Below are 12,370 nucleotides of genomic sequence, written 5' to 3'. Positions count from 1 at the left end.
CTCTGTGTCTAGCTAAAGGTTTGTAAATGCACCAATCAGCACTCTGTCAAAATGGACCAATCAGCTCTCTGTAAAGTGGACCAATCAATTTTCTGTAAAATGGACCAATCAGCTCTCTGTAAAATGGACCAATCAACGCTCTGTAAAATGGACCAATCAGTAGGATGTGGGTGGGGCCAGATAAGGGAATAAAAGCAGACCAGCCAGCGGGGGTAGTGGGCTTTTGGTTTCCTTGCATGGAGTAAGGGGTGGTTTTTTCTTTTGCTCTTGAAGGTGAGCCTTGCTGCTCCTTAGTCTTTGGGTCTGTGTCGTTTTTATGAGCTGTAACACTCACCTTGGAGGTCCGCAGCTTCAGTTCTGAAGTCAGGGAGACAAGGAACCAAGCAGAAGGAAGAAACTCCGTACGCTTGTGAGCATCTGAAGGAACAAACTCCGGAGGCACCATCTCTAAGAACTGTAACACTCGCTGTGAGAGTCAGAGGCTTCATTCTTGAAGTCAGCGAGAGCAAGAACTCACTAGTTCCAGGCACACCATGTGTAAGTGATCAATCTCTTGACAATAGTTCCTCGTGAAAGTTAATTTTAAAACTCTTCTTTAAATAGTACTAAAATGGAAATACTGAGTATCTTTAAAGTGAAGGTGTTTTTTCTTATTGATAAAGTGAAGGTGTTTTTTCTTATTAAAAAAGATGTAAAGTAATTTAAATGAATGCATATGTCAAAGGCATGTCTTTCAGTGACCCACATGATTATTGGTCCAATTGACATTGCTCCATTTTCTGGGGAAACACACAGGGTCCTTGGTCTCGTGCTGAGAAAATTAGTGATAGACACAGATGGAGCCTGATTAAGGAGTGGAAAGTTTAGTAGGTAAGAAAGAAGAGAATGGCTTTTCCTTAGAGGAGAGCTCCAAACCAAATAACTCCACAGGGGGCAGAAGGCAGTTGGTTACATTGGGAGGCTTGAGAAGGTGGTGTCTGATTTGCATAGGGCCGAAGAGGTTGGCTTGACCAGGTGTGGTGTTCAAGTAGCCCCCCAAAAAAGTCCTGCCCACGCTAACTTTCATTATGTAAATGTGGCTAGTTGGCTGGTCGCCATGATACGTAGACACATGGCCTCTCCCTGGCTCACTGTCATGATGTCTGCACAAGTGGTAGCAAAGAAAAAGTAGAGGGAACCACCATGTTGAGTGTACCTGACTCTGAGCCTCTTGTATTTACATATGGCATATCAATACTTGCAGGTCTGGCTTTTCAGGCTGCTGTTAGAAATGAAATGTTTTGGGGATTGCTTTTTTATTAAAGGAAAAAGCCTTACTGAGGACATTTTTCCCTTTCTAGCTGTCTAATCTCTTAGTAACTTATGTAATATAATTCCAGGAACATTAAAAAGTAACAAGTTTAGTGACATCATTCACAAATTTAATTTTCAGGAAGTAGCATTGTGTGCGTGGCTGTGTGTTATGCTTCTTCAGTTAGCCCCATTCTTTAAGTTCATCAGTTCACATCATCTACTTTTTTAATATAATCAATAAAATCAAATTTTATCGGTTACCATAGATATGTTTCTAAAATACAACTTTGGTTTCTTTTGAAATAAAATTTATTTTGCTTTTTATATTTGTTTTTTAACTTTTTAGGTTGATACAAATGTATACAAGAGTTGCAGAAATAGCACAGAACCCAGTTACCTATCCAGCTTCCCAAGTGGTGTTTGCTTATGTAATCAAAAAATGCAGTTATAAAAAACAGCAAGTTGACCTTAATGTAATACTATTAGCCAATGTAGGGATTTTATTCAACTTTTACTTTGTCACTAATATTCCTTTTCAGTTCCAGAATCCAATTCAGGCTCACATATTGAATTTAGTTGGCATATTTCCATAGTTTCCTCTAATATGGAATACTTTCTCTGTCTTGACTTTGAAACTATTGAAGATTGCTGGTCATTTTGTAGAACACATATCAATTTGCATTGTCGAATATACACTACGGAAATGCTGTGTTATTATTACATGATTACATTATCTGATGTTGATAATACTACTGAGATATTTGTAAGAGAGGACCATGTTTCCAAAATATGATGTACATGAATAAAAAAATTTAGGAACAACCTCTGCAAGCTTCTGTACTCCATCAAATTTAAGACGTATTGATTATAAGATGCTTCATTGGATTTACCTGCAATATTTAGAAGGAAAAACTAATGCTTTCCTGAAAAGTACAATGCAATAATTTTCTAACTAGAAATGTTACAAAAGTTGAAAAATTTGTTTTTATTTAAATAATAGAAGTGCGGATATCATGAACAGTTATTGACCAGGTTCATAAAAAGCGGTCTGACAGTAGCTTAACACCACGGACTGCCACCAGACCAGCTGTGATTGGGATTCCCTTCTCAGGTTCAGAGATGTTAAAATGAGGGGGTGGGGGTGGGGTGGAAAAAAGTATTTTAAGTAAAAAACAAAATGAATAGCGAGGCCAAGCCACTTTCTTCTTTAACGCGGTGTCTGAGGGGTTTTGTCTGCGGCTTGTCCTGCTACAGATTAACACCCTCAAGCAATGGTAAAAAGTCACACTTTATATTGTGTACAGTGGAAATTCATTCATTCTTGTGGTAGGGGAATAACATGATCATAACATGTTGTTGTTGTTAGGGGGGTGCTTATAAGAGAGAATAGTATTTCCAGAATGTGAGAAAGGTCTTATGCATTGGGATATATTACCTTACCCCCCAACACCAGGAATGGCAATAAGGGAAAAAGTTTGAGTTTGGGGATCATACTGTTGAGAAAAGAAAAAGGACGTCTATTCACTTGCCTATGCTTAACATAGCACCATAACCACAGTGCTAAGTTAATAGTCTCTTGCTTTAGTGTAAACATTGGGAAAAGCTTTAAAAAAATTTAGAAAACAAATACAAAGATCCTAAAACCATGATTTTCCAAGCTGAAGGTCATTTTCCCATTTCACAGCGTGATGTTTCATGGAAATGCTTTATATTCACGTAATGATTGAGTAACGAATACAATTGCAACAGTAGGAAATTTAACAAGACAACAGGAAACAAACTTAGAATTATGAGTATTAGTTTACTAGAGTGGCAGATTTTTACCTGTGTAAAGTAAAAAAATGCATTTCCAAAAATGAATAGTATAGCATAGAAAACCTGAATTAATTATTTTAATTAGAGAATCAATCTGGCAGCTTAATGTTGAAGCAGCAAAGCCATTTCATTGTATCTGCATAGACCCACCTCTAAGGGAACTGCCCGGGACAATCCTTTATGCCTATTGTCCTGGCATAATTGTTACCATTCTCTTTCACTGTCAACGCTTTTCAAGTTTGACGATAAGTCATGTGACCACTGAACTGATAATTTAAGTTGTAAATTATTAATTTAGAATATACAATGTCAAAAATACATTTATTTGGGCATTAATTTGTGTAAGTGTATGAAGAGCAAGAACCTAAAATTGTAAATGTTATGTAATAAACTCCCAAAACTTGTTTTTAATGTAAAAAATGCATTTATACTCTGAGTTTCTTACATCACTTTTATTTTCCATGCTTATTTGAGGTATATGGGATGCCCAGGAACTTTTCTAACATAAGACAAATAAGTATAAAAACATAGTGAATTTGGAGCAGTTAGGAGCATGATATTTCCCATAGCATTTGAATCCTGGCTCTGCAACTATCACTAAGTAACTTTGCAGACTCACTCTAAGCCTTCTGTGTCTCAGTTTTTAAATCTCTAAATTAGAGGTAATTGTAACATTTACCTTAAAGTATTGCTGTAAGAACCGAATGAGTGATAACGCTCTATATAAATTCGAGAACGTCTCTGGCATTTTGTAAGCATTACATGAATACAGGTAGCCCCCAACTTAACTACAGTTCAATTCATGGTTTTTAACTTTAGGATGGTGTGAAAGAAATATATGTTGAGTAAAACTATACTTGAAATTTTATATTTTGATCTTTTCCCAGGCTAGTGATATGCAGTATGATGCTCTCTCCAGATGCTGGGCAGTCAGCCCAGGGTATCATCAGGATAAACCACCAACATTCTTCAGCGTGCCGTGTTGTCAGATAATTCTGCCCAGCTGCAGGCTAATGCAAGTGTCCTGAGGATGTTCAAGGTAGGCTAGTCTATGCTATGATTGATGTTCAGTAGTTTAGGTGTAGTAAATGCATTTTCGACTTAAAATACTTTGAATTTATCATGAGTTTATAGGGACATAACCCTATCATGAGTTGAGGAGCATCTGTATTTAGATGAATAGATAGATAAAGGGGAATTTGGGGATTATTGCCTCTTATACAAGTTCAAATTCACTTGGGAAAAGGGGGGAGGTTGATGGGTTTTTAAGTACAACACTGTGAGAACACAAAGTATAAACAACTCGACCCGAAAAGAGACAGTGAATCTTTAACACACTTCAGGACTCAGGGCGCCACACAGGTCTAAGGTAACTTGCAGGAATATGACATGGGTACAACTTTCAAGAGCTTTGAATTTATTTCTTAAAAGAGCTCAACGTAAAACCAAAGTGAGAGCAAGAACATTTTAGTTTTCTTCTCTTGTTTTACTCCATGTTTCATATATTAACAAACCATGTTTGATATTTTAAAATATTTTGAAAATGTGTCCATATTTGATTACTTTCATGTATACTACATACTCCATGACATCATCATCTCATTTATTTCAGTTGACCCCTAATTTGTCTCCCTGTTCTGCCCTTGCTCTCTATTCAGTGTATTTCCTCCAAGTAGCAAGAAATCTTCAGTTAAGGCAGAAGACTTGTCTTGTCTCTCAGAACCATCCATTGGTTTCCTGTTTCAGTTACCATAACAGTTAGAGTCCTTAGAATTGTATACAAAGCACTCCGTGCTTACCTCTTAAACTTTTTTTTTTCTATTTTAAAAAATTTTTATTTACTTTTTTATTTCAATAGGTGTTTGGGGAACAGGTGGTGGTTGGTTATGCGAATAAGGTCTTCAGTGGTGATTTCTGAGATTTCAGTGCACCCATCACCCAAGCAATGTACACTGTACTCAAATATGTAGACTTTTATCCCTCACCCCCACTCCCACCCTTTTCCCCAAGGTTACCGTTGGTGTATAGCAGATTTGTGTACATTAATTTTGTATCCTGAAACTTTGTTGAATTCATTTACAAGTTCTAGGAGCTTTTTGGATGAGTCTTTAGGGTTTTCTAGGTATATGATCATATCAGCAAACAGCGACAGTTTCACTTTCTCTTTATTATACTTTCTAGTATTCTCTTTTCCTTATTTTCATAGAAGCCACAATGGTTCCATGCTTGTACCCAGCAGACACATTGATGACTCACGGGTTTGCTCTTCTTCCTTGTACGTGAAAAATCTCCCTCCAATATAGCAATGTGGCTCCAAGATACACTTAGGATCTTTGCTAAACTTTTTTCTTTAGTAAACCCTTTTCTTGACTCTAGTATAGAGAAGAAATTCTCATCTGTTTGGTCTAGATTGACAACATTTCAAGGCATGTATAATGGGTAAATGCTTCTCAAAAAGGCTGAGGCTTGTTAAACTTGGGCCGTGTTTTTCCTGTGATTAGTGTGTATTTCATTCAACTATATGTGTATCTTTTATAAAACAGTGTAATATACAACAATTCTGAGGAAAGTGCTTTTATGGAATAAAGCATTCAATTTTTTAGTTTTCTGAGCCTAACTTTGTTTTTGGAGTTAGAGAAGAAATGGAGGTATTCCATCATTTAGGGGTTTCTCTTCAAGTACACTGCCCTTCCTGGTAGCCCTCTACAAAAAGTCAGACATTCCAAATAATCTTTTTCTCCTTTCCAAAAACAACTCATCTCTAGAACACTTGGCCAGTGCCCACTTAGTATACAGCATATTGTAGATTGAGTTCACAAACCTGCTTAGCCAGAATGTGCTGTCAGCATTCTTTGCATCAGAAGACCAAACTTAGATTTGTTGTGTTCAGAAAGATAAGAATATATTATAAATTTAAAATACTAATAATTTTCTACAGAACATGTTTATGTACAAAATATTGACAAAAATTTTACTAGCTGTTAAAAGGGTGATTGCTATATGATCACAATATTCTTCAATAATATGATCAGTAGATGTGTCTTCTCAAAATGTCGTAAAATAATATTTCAAAAACATTTCTCAAAACAGGTAGGTCACAGTCTGCTAAATAAAAGGAAAAGAAACCAGTGTATATTTATTAACAAATAGGTATTCCTTGAATGAATATGTTTTGGGCTTTTTATTCTTTTTAGTGTTGCTTTTGCTTCTCTGGACACTTCCCCCTGTAAAATGATTAGTTGCCATGCTCAGATGTCATGTGTTGAATCTGAGTTGTCAACTCTTGTGAGTTGCCAAAGTATATTGAAATAGAATCAGACATTCAAAAAAACCAGTCATCTCTTTAATGATAGCTTGAAGACACTATTATTTTGATATTGAATTTTCTGCATCCACCCAAGATAAAAATGTATGTTAATAATGTAACTTAAACATTAACAATTGTTTTGGAATGCCAATTCATCTCTTTTATGGGCATTGAAGAGATTAAGTGACCTAAGATGCTTTTTATTTTGGAGGATACAAATATGCTGATTGCAGCAGAATCTGCCCTGGTAAGAATGTAAATAACATAGTGAATAGTGAACTCAGTGCACTGCATTTGTCTTCTAGATTCATTATCAAAGTGTCCTTTGAATTTAACATTTTTCATTTAAAAAATGAAGACCAATACACTAAAGAAGCATTTTGTTTTCAGAAGTGATAACATTGGGAAATTCTTATGTAAGAATTAGGTAAAATGTCTTTAATTGAAGAATTGATTCAATCGCCAGATGAACTGAGAAATGTTTCTCTGAAGGCAGACCTATTATATTTTCACCTTCAGGCACCAGGGGGTAACATGTCTTATTAATGCCTCTATTAAAAGTGACCTGCTTCCATAGGTATGGTACCAAATAGACAGCTCATCAAATAAAATGAATGCTTTTAAAAGGATTTTAAAATGCATAGCTATGCATTTTCAAAAAACAAATTTCCATTTTGATGCAGGAAAATGAGGAAATTTAAATACACTGAATCACTGCTAGCTAGAAGATAGCAATTTAAGTCATTATTATTGGGAAAATACCAGATATGATCATATTATAGGAAGCTACTTAACAAGTAGCATTAGTTATACATTATAAGGATGAATTTTACATAATTTTTCTTACAGAGATTGTGCATTTTCTATAAATAAATGCAATATTGAGGTTACTTAATTGGAAATTTGACTTACCAGCATGTATTGTTTAAAGAGATAGTCATGCATTCCAAATCCAATTTATATAAGGCATAAATTGTAACACTAACAGATAAGCTTGGTTTTCCTAAAATCTCAGGATCAAGCAGACAAACTCTGGTTGTAACTTGATCAGTCAGTCATCTCTATGCTGTGACTTGTGTATTCATCTGCTGAAGACATCTATGTGATATCCTCAAATAATTACAGAAGTTTGTAGAAATTACATAGACTGTACACCAGAAAAAGGCAGGGTTCATAATTTGTTAACTGACAAATGAGATAAAATCTCAGACTCTTCATTGTTCTTGACAGTTGGCAATGGACATGTGATAGTGACAGATGTGTTCTGAAAGAGGAGAACTAAGGTCCTTGGGGATGGATTGAGAGGATTTGAGGGAAGCGTGTGTAAGTTATGGTGAAAATGACAAATTTTATGGTCAACAGCTCTATAAGTGATCCTCCATTTTATTGCCTATAATCAAGGATGAATTGTATGAGTGATTGCAGAATAAAATATTGAATAGCATACTGGTTATTACTAACTCCTCTGGGGAGGGAAAGTTACTCATTAACTGGCAGGGATCCTCTCGTCCACCTCACTTTAACAACTAGTATTAAGTCTGCAAGGTAGAGAGAAAATCTAAATTCTTTCCAGATGCAGTTTACAGAGATGCACACCAACACCGGACAGGAAAAGAAGCAATTTACAACTATGGACAGAAACCAGGCAAATATTAAATTTCCACGGGTTCTGTTTGGAAAGATAAAGGGTGTAATTAATGCTTATAAAGGAAAAATTGCAATAGCTGGGACATCTTAGGGCTTAGACCTTCCTAAACTTCTTAGAGTTGTTAGGATGAGACGGTAAAAGATCTCAGACCCTCCTGTGCAGTAGGTCTTGGCTGTAATAGTGGAGCTTTGGCTCTCTAGGAGATAGATCCTTCGAAGAGGTGAATTCCCGTGGGAAAAAAATATCAATGAAACGTTAACCTAGTACCAAGGTTTTTATAACCTTAGATTGGGTTTACGTAGCTGTGACTTTATCCCACTGGAGTATGTGAAACAAAGCAATCTAGGTATATTTTTTGTGTGTTTATCCTTGTGTGTCATGGAAAGCTTCACTAGATACTAGGTAGAAAACTGGGAAGAATAATAGAGAAGTTAGCTTAGCAATGGGGCAGGAGATGCCGTGGATTTAAGTGTACTCCTCAAAGGAGTCATGGCTGTGTGAGTCAAACTTGAGTCATTCAGAGGGAGCACATCCACTGGCCCCAACCCAGAAAGCAGTGTGACTGACACTATTGAGAGAAGGGATTCTCAAAACTGCCATAGATAGTGTCAGTCATGATATTCTCACAGCCTGATGGACCAGACACATTTAAAGTCAGTTTGATTGAGGCATTGGAAACTGAAAGTAAGTGTACTTTGCATGTTAGCTGCAAGCCACTCCCTACTGATGTGATCATCTTCTACCCCAGCCTCAGATGCTTTAAGAAAGATGAATAGAACTTGGGAGCAAGATGCCCCTGTCTCCAAAGAAAAATTAAAATGATATGCATACATTCAAGTTTGCAGGGAAACTTTGACCCTGGAATCTAGAACCCTGTAGGTAAGCTACAGCAGAACACTGAGTGTAATACACTGTGAAAGATTTCAGTGAACTCTATGTATGAGTGCTTATGCAAATGCATGTCTGGGGCAATATATGATATAGCCCATTTTCTATGCTGGTTATGTGAAGTGTTGAGGACAGGTTGTAGGAAGGACCTTTTAAAGCTTCTCTCTACCCTAATTATCTTATTAACTTTGCCTCAGTTCCCATGATACCTATCTTCCTTGACTCTTTCTTCTGACTATGTATTTTCCAGGATTGATACTATGTTATGTGTAATTCTCTAGTTTCAACCCTTTATTAACTGATGTAGGTATTTTTCATGGCAATTTGCCTGTCCAAGTATTTAGCTCATGCTCAACACATTGAGTTGACACATCCTTGTTCACATAAAAGTATAGACAGAGTCCTCTACTACTACCCCTCTCTTGCCCCACAGGAACAGTTCTTCTGTACCTCCCCTTAGATAAAATGATCAAAATATGAGAAGGAGAGACAAAGTGTGGTGAGCATGAGTAAATCACATTAATACAGGGAGAACATTTGGCTGTGTCAATTTTGCTCTGTGTGCTTTTTGTAAGTATATTTACCAGCCTTGTTGAGACCAAAGTTTGGGCCAAAAATATGAGTACCTGGCAGTTAATGCTAAAATAGAACTATATAGCATAATTTGTAACACTCTGAAAAGAAAAAATTTGAAGATGCTTATTTTGATTTTGTTTGAAAACTCCAATCATGGATATAAAATTCCTAATTTGCCTACCGCGTGAACAAGTAGTACATCCTTGTATTTGTATAGCATCTGTTTCCATGGAATATAAGTAGTAAATGTTAGCTACAGAATGTATAAATGCAGATTTGAGTATAAAAATAGCTTACAAATAACATTTTCTTTCCATTTTAGTAACAACTCCAAACTCAGTCAGAAATGCAACAGTATTTTGGCTGAGGGCCTGTTTGTTGTAAGAAAACAGGGCTATTTTCCTCCTATTTAAAACATAACATGCTTTTTCTTATATTCAATTCACAGGGTGTTTCATTTTTAATGAATTTTCCTTATTCTCCAGTGCTTCACTATATCAGTCTGTGTGAATGACGTTGATTTCTTAAGGGGAAACACTTCGCATCGAGATAAATTTGATTTACACATAACCAACGTAAGCAGAAAGTGAAAAATAGTCTGATATTTAGAAGTAGACAAACTTAATTTAGAGGAACCCCTACTTAGTTTAATGTGACAGACAATAATGAGGAAAAAAATTCTTGCTCATTATCAGCTCGGTTAGATGTATCTGCATTGGATTTCAGAAATGAACATATATTAGGCTCTAAGTGTGTTTAATGCATCATTTGGGTGCAGTTTCTTCAGTAAATTCCCTAGAAACCAGAAGGGGCTCTTCTTCAGATTGGCTTCTAATAGTGAAGGAATTTTTTTTTTTTTTTAATGTACAGGCTTTCATTAAACTTCATTTTTAATGGCCCGAGTAAGTGACTTTCTTCCCAGACCATTAAAAATAATAATAATAGGGAAACAGAAGCAAGAAATGAGGTCACTCATAACTTAAAAAATAAAAATGGAATACATCCCTGAAAAAAAATGCTGGGGAACAGAGACTTTGAAGACTTAAAAAAAAAAAGCTTCCTCTTTCTCTTGAAATATTCTCTAGAATTTGACAGCACCCAAGGATTTTTTTTTTCTAAAATATGAAAATTTTAGTGGTGTTGAAGCACTACCCTAACTCTCAAAGTTTTAGAAAATAAACGAGGATTGATTTCTTCTTCTAAGTTACGTTAAATTAAAGAAAACTTGATAAACCAAGAGGATTGAGTTGAGGCATAAAGAGATTTCAAGAAACACTAACTCAATCTTACCAAAGTCCTTAGCAAATTTTTTTTTTTAAATTTGAGTAACTGCTTGTCCCTGGTAGAGTAGGGTACAGTTACATTCTATTGCAACAACAGATGAAAGGGCAAGGATAAACTTGGTGATTAAGGTAAAAACATAGAACTCAGTTTGCCGGTGCTTTGGCTTCACGGAGCAATAGTTACCACAAACCTATCACCATGGGTTATATCATCAAAAGGTCACAAGTGATTACAGGCAAAGTTCCCATCGATAAAGGCAATAACATGAGTTCAAATGTAGGTCAGATATCTGAGATTCTATATCAACAAAAAAATATGTGGTGGCTTTAGAACATGATTGCAAATTATTTAATAGTCTTCTCATTAAGACGGTCATCTCCTAAAATCTGGTGGGCTAGTCACTATTTCAACCATTTGAGTATAACTGAAGTTACGCCACATGATGATTTTAGTTGACGGTGGTATTGCCATAATACAATACCACAGAGTGGATGGCTTAAACAACAGGGATTTGGTTTTTCTTTTAGTTCTGGAGGCTAGAACTCCAAAATAAGTTGCCAGCAGATTTGGCTTTTCCAGAGGTTTCTCTCCTTGGGTTGCAGACAGCTGCTTTCTTGCTATGTCTTTCTTTGGCCTGTCCTTGGTGTTTGTCCTTCCCTAGTGTCTCTTCTTCCTGTAAAGACATCATTCATATTGGGTTAGGACCCCACCATTAGGTTCTGGTTTAACCTTAATTACCTCTTTAAAGGCGCTGTTTCCAAATGCAGTCATACTGGGTGTTAGGTCTTCAATGTATAAATTGGTGGGGGGTAGAGAGGTGCACTTCAGCTCTTAACAATGACTTTTTGAAGCTAGGTTATAACAGATTGCACGACCTCCAGTTTTAATGCTGGAAAATTTAATTTCATAGCCTTGAGTTGTCATTTAAAATATTAAACTACCTAGAGACTACATGCTGTGAAAAACCAAAAGCTGTGTGTGGGGGGCAATGCAGAGAGCAGCCATTCTGTATTTTAAATGAGACTTGAAGTACACATACAGGTATATAGATAGGTCCCATGGACGTGAATATGTTGCCACATCAGGTTATTGACTTTTTATCTTCTACCCCTTGGGACTATAGTTGTAGTGTCTAGATCAGAGAATAATGTAATATTGAACTTGAAAGTGAATGTGTGAAGAAATGTACAAGTGAATTCTGGAATATCCCAAGACTTGATTCTCAGTCTCTTCTCAATGTACAAATGTTATCTCACTATTATTCCCAGTTATGTAAGTCGTGGTGGGTTATATAACTGGAGGCAATTGAGCCAAATTTGAACACTTTTGTGGGATCTCAAAGCTCACTCTCTAATGCATGTATTGGAGAGTCTCCCATTTTCAAACATATCTCCAAATGGACATAGAAAAATAATACATTTATGGAACTACTGTAAAATATGTGACTTTTGGATTCAATGAGGATGATCAGAAAACACAGCTTCAAGTAGCTCCAAGTGCAAGCTTTACTGCATATGATCTATGTGGCTTTGAGCTTCTAAAAATGTCGTTTCTTTAAT

General features: G+C 36.1%; 1 long non-coding RNA gene across 1 annotated transcript in view; it reads left to right on the top strand.

The window, feature by feature from the left end:
* The first annotated feature begins 204 nt into the window (after window positions 1–204).
* Window positions 205–12,370, top strand: part of LOC106997299 (uncharacterized) — a 62,596-nt gene continuing 50,430 nt past the window's right edge. The window contains exons 1-2 of the long non-coding RNA XR_001443452.3: window positions 205–537; window positions 3,996–4,147. This is a non-coding gene — a long non-coding RNA (uncharacterized LOC106997299). The remainder of the gene's footprint in view (window positions 538–3,995; window positions 4,148–12,370) is intronic.

Source organism: Macaca mulatta, chromosome 3, assembly GCF_049350105.2.
Source record: "Macaca mulatta isolate MMU2019108-1 chromosome 3, T2T-MMU8v2.0, whole genome shotgun sequence".
NCBI classification, from domain to species: domain Eukaryota; kingdom Metazoa; phylum Chordata; class Mammalia; order Primates; family Cercopithecidae; genus Macaca; species Macaca mulatta.
The sequence above is the reverse complement of the archived record's forward strand: the minus strand, read 5'-3'. Positions and strand labels throughout refer to the sequence as shown.